The following is an 8,437-nucleotide window of genomic DNA, read 5'->3' on the forward strand; positions in this document are numbered from 1 at the left end:
ATCTTCCACTCCTTCCTGAAAAAAAAAAAGTTAGATAGATAAAGATTGCATTCCCCCATTTGCTCCTTGATAACTAAATTTGACAAGTGTATCAAACTATTTCAAGTAATAAAGTAGTAAGTAAAATTGTCTTCACATGAATTGTCGTTTTGACGATGCAACTAGATAAACCTATTAACAGCGATAAATAAAAGCAATAAAATAGGGGGAGTTTGAAGGTTTGCTTTTATTGCTCAATAAAAGCAATAAAACCTCTATATGTGTGTGATGATATATACCTTGAATGTCTGTTTAGAATTGCTTTAATGTTATAGAAAGGTACAATCACATGACGACTGGAGTGTGAAATATGTCTTGACCAGCCCACTGACTTTAAGAGGTACATATGTGTATCTTGAAATTGTATGTGGTTGAAATTAAGAGTATCTTCTCTAAGTCTATTATGCAGGGCCGGTCCAAGCTATAGGCTAACTAGGCCTTTACCTAAGGCCTCAATTTTGTTTTTCTTTTTTTACCTATTATATCCAATACCTCATATTTATTTATGAAGCTATAAATTTTAAGAGAAATAATACAAGTGAAAAATGATAAACCAATTGATATACTTAATACTTAATTATATTAAAAAAAACTTAATTCATTTTCAAATGCGTATATTGCTTATAGAATAATATCAACAATTCATATAATCGTTGTGTCTTGTGAAAATAAAATTCAAAATTAAACTTAATAATCTCTAATTTAAAATCAACAGTATGTCCACAAAGATTAAATGGATTTGTTTTGTTGTCGATTGAAAAAGAGTTGTTAAACAAAATCAATTACAATAATTTAATGAATGATTTTGCATAAAAAAAAAGATAAAAAAGTGAAATTATGAATTAAAATATTACTTTCGTAAAACAAATACAATTAATAACTTTTTTTTTGCACAAACTAATAATAACTTTAAAGGTCTCATTTTGGATTTCACCTTGAGCCTCAATATGTGTTGGGCCGACCCTGCTCTTATGTTTGCATGGAAGTGGTAAGCTAGTAGAGTCTGATGGTGGGAAGAGTGACAATCAGAGAAAAATCTCCGAAAAGGTATGGTCTTATTCGTTGCGTTCACGTAAATTCTAACGTCTTGCTATGTTGCTTGAGGACAAGAACCGGTTTAAGTTTGGGGTTGTGATGGCAGAGCATCATATAATATTTTTGGCTATGTTTTTAGTACTTTTCTTTGAAGACAAATAAGATGAGAGTTAGAGGAGTTGTCGGTGGTTTGAGTACCATATTATATTGTTTTCACTCGAGTCGTTGTAATTCATTTTTATCCTAGATCATGCAACTTCATAGGTGTTTTGTAGGGAGAAATCACTTTTATCTTAGATCATGCAAGATTTTGCACACTGGGGTTGCCTCATGCGCCTCCTGCGCACATGTCATGCGCCTTTGTGCATGAGGCAGTGTTTCCACTTAGTAATCATGTGCTATAAATAGAGACCATTGCACACATTATTATTCATTTAGAAAGCTAGTTGTTCAAGGAAAGGGTCAAGCATTGGAGTTCCAAGGCAGAGGATCTTCATCCTCCTCTTGTTCTCTCTAGGGTATGTTTTTGTATTGTTTTGTTATGATGTCTATTGTCATGTGCAACTGGGTTCTAAGATGAACCCCTTCTTATTTGTTGGATTTCATTAATAAAGTTTCTATTCAATTATGTTTTTCTTGTGTCTGATTTAATTTGTTCTTGCCTGTGCTTAATGGTTTTTCAATTGGTAATCCATATCGGTAACCTTGAAAATTGATCCGTATAGAATAAGTAGAACTGTGAAACCGAAATTATTCCTTTGTTCACAGCTGTTCTAATTAAAGGTGAGAAAAACACAAGAAGGGGGGGTTGAATTGTGTTAGCTTTTTCTTCGTTTTCTCCTAAGTTGAAAACACTGATAAGAAGCAGATAGAGTTCTATTTCTGAAGTGATGTTCATGACTAAATTGGAGTGGATAAAACAGAGAGAAAGAGAATAAAGACACAAAACAATTATACAGGTTCCTTCCACAAACCGGAAGTCAGTCCTGTCCCCCTTGCACTTCCAAGGAGAGTTCACTAAAATGTAATATCTGATTACAACTGCTCACTACTAAAACTAGCAAGAGACTTCAAACTACTCAAGCACGACTGCAAGAGATTTCCTAGCTTCAAGCTTCTTTTTTGTTGATTTCATAGCTCTTAATTTGTTCTTCCAGAACCTACAAATTATATTTAATCTTGTATATGGTCCTGCGCACACTTGAACAAATATTAGCATATCCAATTGACAATTTTTAATACCTTATTATCATCAAAACTCGCAAAGGGTAATGTTAAACACATTTTGTTCCAACACTTATTACTTATGTCTTAATTATAGTTAATGAAATTTGTTATTAAACTTTATATTTTCTAAATCTTCCTTTTTGTAACTCCGTAATTATAACTAGATTATTTTACCGCACAAGTTTTTGTTTGGGTTAATAAAGATTCCTAAATTCAGTTTCTTAAATCACAAGTATACACCACATGACTAATGTTTTACTATGTTAATTCCAAGAAATACGAGGATTCAAGGATTCCATAATCGCTGTTAAACCTCTCAATCGCAAACCTAATCTCGGATTGTGAAGGGTAATTAAAACCCTGTAATCTTACCTTAATCTCTTTTAATTTTACTCTTTAAAATAAATTGTACTAATTTCACTACTTTATTACTTGTTATAATTTGGTGCACCTGCCAATTTCGTCCATCAGATTCCCAAATCGCCGTTAAACCTCTTAATCACAAATCTAATCCCACATTGGGTAGTGCAATTAAACATGCAACCCTTTTCTTAATCTCTTTTAATTCCACTATTTCAAATAAGTTCTGCTCATTGCTAAGTTGAACGACAATTTCTGTGAAGAACGATAAACTTTATTAATTGTAACGATTTAGTGCACTTGCCAATTTTATTCATGAGAGAGCCTTATCTTTCTCGGCCACCCGTGTTCTTCGTCCATCTTCATACCCCTCATCAATAATTTCCAGAAGAAAAAAACAGCAAAAGAGATAAAAAAAAAAGTTTCAAATAGAGAAAGGGAGAGAGCAAGATGGCCACGCGTATGACTTCTGTGGCCAACGACGCAGCAGAGCTTCATTGAGCCCTTTTTATTGGAACACAAGTAGCAGCTTGCCCTTTTTATTGGCCATATACTTATCGATTGTTAAAAGTTATGAAAACTAGTTACACAAGTAGCAACTTGCCACACCACTCTCTCCACTTTTTATTGGAACAAGAGAGCTTATTACATGTGTATATAATGATATAGGTTTAACCAATACATGATTATTTAAGACCAACATAAAATGAAAAGTCATCATCATGTTCGAGGATTCTCCTCTAAAAGTAGATATTGTTCCCTTCTTTTGTCTTAAGTAATTCACATTGAGCTTACACAAACATATCACGTCTATTAGATCACCAATTCTGTTCCTTTCTCTCTCAAATTGTAGAATAAATATTGGATGTATAGGAAATATTTTCCTTTATTTTACAAGTACAATTAATTAATTAAAGGGAGACAAAAACTTGGTACTATAAGCACCGGGATACAAAAACAAAGGTTACATCATAAGAAAGAAAAACAAATAACGATCCAAACATATAAATAAGACACTAATTAACTAAGATTTGAGTATAATTATACGCTGCTGCATTCTTAACACTTACATCTTAATTAGGGAGGCGGTCGAACTGGCCTTCGAGGGTTTATATGTGGTGGAAATCTTGAGTAGCCAATGGAAGGACGATGATAACCACCGCCGTGACCGTTATAACCACTGCCATGCGGAGGAGACGGAGAAGGAGACGGAGATATAAAACTTGCAGCTTGATCAGCTGCTGGTGGCTGGTAATCGACCAACCCACTATTTGGTTGTGCATGTATTTGATGCTTTGGATTTCTTGCAATGTCTGTGAGAATGAAAACTGAAAGAAACAAAACTAACAAGGATAAGTAAGACATCTTTAACACAAAAACAAAACATGTAGTTCTTTAACACATCCAACGTTCTTTATATACATAATCTTTGAAAGACGTTTATGTTTATTTTTATTTTTGGAATTGGAGACTTTTATGTTTATTGAAAAGTAAAGTCAATCTATGTTGGTTGGCAAAATTTATGACATGTCAACTTCGGGACAGGTTAATTCAATGCGACCTTAGAGTATACACATATCAAGTTTTCTCGTTCGATTCTTCTTAGACCAAATTTGATGGATGAGTTTGACTTCTTCAAAACATCAATCGGGAAAGGTTAATTCAATATGTGTGTATACATGAAGTTTAACTTTTATTAGGATTTAATTTATTTTTTGGTTATTCTCGCCACAAGGAAATTTGTTACTCACTCAGTCCCAAATTATAAGTCGTTTTCGAAAATAAAAATTATTCAAATTTTAAGTTGTTTTACAATATCAATGAAATATTAATGTCGCTTTCTTTTTCATACCTTTAACGATTTATTACTCTCATTTATTTCAGCTCTTTAATTTATCTTTCTCACATCATTTATTAAGGAAAATTTTATAAAACAACTAATAGCTGGCTTTGAACCGGGCCCTCGCAAGTTGACGGTAGGATTGGTCCCCTCAAATTAGTCAGTTCTTGGATCGGATGTGGAGTTTTAAAAAAAAAAACATATTTTTCATACAAATTTAAATACATTTTTTTAATATATGTTTGAAATTGTCAAAACAACTTATAATTTGAGCGGAAAGAGTATTTGACAAGGGCGAAATCCCCATAAGAAAAGTCTTGCAATGAAGGTCATCATAAATGCTCTATAAGGGGTAAAATCTCTCTCAATTTTTTGAGTGAATCGCCGTTGTCAAATTAGCATGGAAGAGGTCATATCATAACAATTGTCGAATGTGTTTAGTTTAATGACACCTTTATGTTGATTTGCAACATGTCAGTTTGACTGATGAAATCTTGTGAGAGATTTGCCCAAGTCAAATGTCGAATTTATATATATTTATAAAAGAATATTTTTATTTAGAATTTCAAATTAATTTTTTTAAATTAAATACAAATGATTATGAAATTCAATCAAAATAAATATCATGCTATATTTTTTTTTTAAAAAAAGTTATTGATGAACAAAATTTGTTATTTGTTTTCTCGAGAGCAACAATGTAAAAGTAATATAAAATTGTAGAAGAAGTATTGATAACTCTTCTTTCAAAAAAAAAAGTATTGATAACTCTGAAAACCCTTCCAAAATTAATGTGGTGACATCCACTCTATACAAGGATTCTCCTCCCCCATCCTCATCTTAAAATAGAGTGTTCCCTCTTTTGTCTTACCCTTCATAATAGAAGAGATTCATGGGGAGCAACAGAGGATCATAGAATCAGTGCAAGAACTTCGATTTAGGGTTGAAGAACTCTCTAATCAAGTTCTTTTTGCCACGGACCACATCAAGGAAGAAATAATATAAAACATTTAGTCAACTTATTATGTTTTTTTATTTCATGAAATTGTAAATTATATTTATGACTATTCATCTATTTTGAAAAATGACTTTTTTTTTCTTTCCTTTGATTCTTATTTTGTAAAGAATGGCTTGTGAGCAGTGAGCAGTAATGTGATTCATATTAGCGTGTGTCGCTACTTTGGTTTTGTATTTTAATATTTTATTCAGTTCATGTGTTGTTAGTTCTTCAACTATGTTATTGGTATGATGAATTTAATTGTGCATTTGAATTTTTTTATTAATCTTCGGTAGAAATTATGAAGATTTGTTTGTAGATTTATCTTTTCGTATTATCTACGTTTAATCTTCGTATGTATTTGGGTTTAGCAATCTTCCAGTGTATATTCTTCGTTTTATCTTATTTTATTGTTTTCAAGTAAAATAACTATGGGAGAATTGATGATCAAGACTTGCAGGTAATCTGAATTATACGATGGATGAGCTGATGAGTATGATATTGAATATGGACCAGCAGTTTGATGCTCAAGACACTCAGTTTAGGAAGATGAAGGCATCGATTCAAAGGTGAAAAACTCCACAGCCATCAACATGTCCCTTCACATTACTTCTCATCCCTCTACCATGGTGATTTTTCCACCCCTAACCCAAATTCTCCTTCAAAACCGGATGGCATTTATGATGATTAGTGATGTTTTTAATTTTGTGCAATTTTGTTTTGTCTATGACATTGTGTTTTAGACACATTTTGATTTTGGTTTGTAATAATTTTGATTTCTGACTGGTTTTCCTTGGTACACGCCCTTTTTGAAGTTGTCAAAAGGGGACAAACTTATGTTGTGTATGTTGCGTGTTATGTTATGTTTGCTTCATGATGATGTATTATGTTTGTTTATGCTTGTTATATGTATGGTATGCCTATATATTATATGTGCAGTTTCAAGGAGCAAAGTGCAAAGTCAATATCATTAACATTTGGTTGACATCATCAAAAGAGCAATGATATTTGAACAATCAATTTGGTATAACCTATTTGACAACTTTCCTTTTCTCTCTTTTCATTGGTAAAAAACAATGGAGAGAGAAAAAGGAAGAGAGAGAGTAAAAATAGAATGTGAGTATGAGAGATAAAGTTGTCTAAAAATTGTCACAAATGGTTGTACAAATATCATTTATCTCATCAAAAAGGGGAAAATGTAGTTGTTCCTTCAATCATTTAGTTATAGGTTTTGATGATGTTTTTTATTTGATGATGTTTATGTTTTATGCTTTATGTTTAAATAGCTTAATTGTGAAAGCACGCTAGTTAATCCTTGATCTCAGGCCCTATACAATAGTACACTATGTGTACAAACGTTAGTATTGTGTTTAAGAGTTTCTTGAGATTCATGTTTTATCAAATTGTGCTTTTATGTGTGTGTGATTCAATTCAAAGTGTTGTCAAACATTTATGATTCGTATCATCCCTTGTCTTGGGTTTCTTTGGTCTTTTGATTATGTTGTATATGATTCAAAACATTATTTGAAGTTTTTGAATCGATTTAGTTAAGCCATATGGATTTTATTATGGCTTAGTTTCTCTGTGTTAGTGTTCTTTGAATCGTATAAAACATCATCTGGGTTTCATTATACAATTCAAGTTCTTATCTATGGATATTTGAATCTATTCAATTTTTTTCTAAAAATTTTATGATACGATTCATTTTTCTTCTGATTCATATCAATCTTCATGTTCTTCAGATCCTCTCATTTTACATTATTTGAATTGTATCATGCTTTTTATAATTCGATTCAAGCTTGTTGTTTTGTGGATAGATTAACTCTTTTTACTCATACCAATATATCCTCCTACTCACATTCTTTTTTGTTCATTGAATCAATTTGCAAATAGACTCTGAAATCTTCAAACCCTTTCTCTCTCCATCTTCTCCAGATTAAACAGTTTCCTTAGAACTTTTGTAGAGTGTAAAGTCTAGATTGTAAGAGTTCTATAGTACATCTAAGATTGGTTTCTGTCAAGGGTCGTGATGGTGGGTCAAGGACCTAAAGGAAAAGAAGGACTTTTCACCTCCAAAGGGAATCGTGTGATTGTTTCTCATCAATTCAAGGTAATTTAGTTTCGTTTATTGATTTGGATAGTGCATTGATTGGGGAGCCTTGCAATATTTCTTCTTTGCATCTATGAAAGTAGTTATTTGCACCTTTGTAGGATTTGCAGTCAAATCTTCGCAACCATTTTGAACAATCTCAAGAACTTCTTGAGAACCAAACAATGTGTTCATCAATGTGCTCCATCTTTCACTATTATTTCCATCAAGAATCAACAAATTTTATTGAACAAAATATCAGTCATACCCATGATTGCTTTGCAATAAAATCTGAAATCACACTTCACTCGTGTTTCCCAAAGATATTCCCCCTTACACATATCTCATGTTTCCCAAAATCAGAACCCAAAGCTATTGATGTCAATTGTTAGCGCAACAGACTTAACTTGCATCTAAAGAAATCAAGTAGAATGAATAGAAAATATAGAAAAAGAGTGGACTTAGAGGTTGAAGATAAAGATTTAGAGAGAAGAAAGTTTGTTGTAGCTATGTTTCTTTGATTGATGAAATTAAATGAGTACAACTTATTTGTATAAGTAACTTGTTGGTTAAGTAATTACAGTTAATTAACCAACAAAACTAACCAATTCTTAAAAGCTTTGTAACTAACTCTTTTATTTCCAATTATGGATTAATTAACTAACTAACATTATCTAGGTTTTATTTCTTGAAACAAAAATAAATAAATAAAAGCCTCTGGTCAAGCTTAGTTTAAGAAAGACTAGAATATAACTATTTATGTTTATTTTGATGAGTGGTAGATAGCAAAAATACAACTTCTACCAGTCAATGGAACTATTGGTCCATGATAATTCATACACTTTGCTCTTCG

The 8,437-nt window shown here is 31.9% G+C and overlaps 1 long non-coding RNA gene across 2 annotated transcripts; it reads left to right on the forward strand.

The window, feature by feature from the left end:
• Positions 1–5,266: 5,266 nt before the first annotated feature.
• Positions 5,267–6,401, forward strand: LOC112422906 (uncharacterized). 2 transcript variants are annotated; one of them, XR_003013359.2, is made up of 2 exons: positions 5,267–5,741; positions 5,948–6,401. It is a non-coding gene; the product is annotated as an uncharacterized lncRNA (long non-coding RNA). The 2 variants fall into 2 exon arrangements; XR_003013360.2 differs by having other exon boundaries at positions 5,956–6,401.
• The last annotated feature ends 2,036 nt before the right edge of the window (positions 6,402–8,437 follow it).

The sequence above is a fragment of the Medicago truncatula genome, chromosome 6, assembly GCF_003473485.1.
Source record: "Medicago truncatula cultivar Jemalong A17 chromosome 6, MtrunA17r5.0-ANR, whole genome shotgun sequence".
Classification (NCBI taxonomy): Eukaryota; Viridiplantae; Streptophyta; class Magnoliopsida; order Fabales; family Fabaceae; genus Medicago; species Medicago truncatula.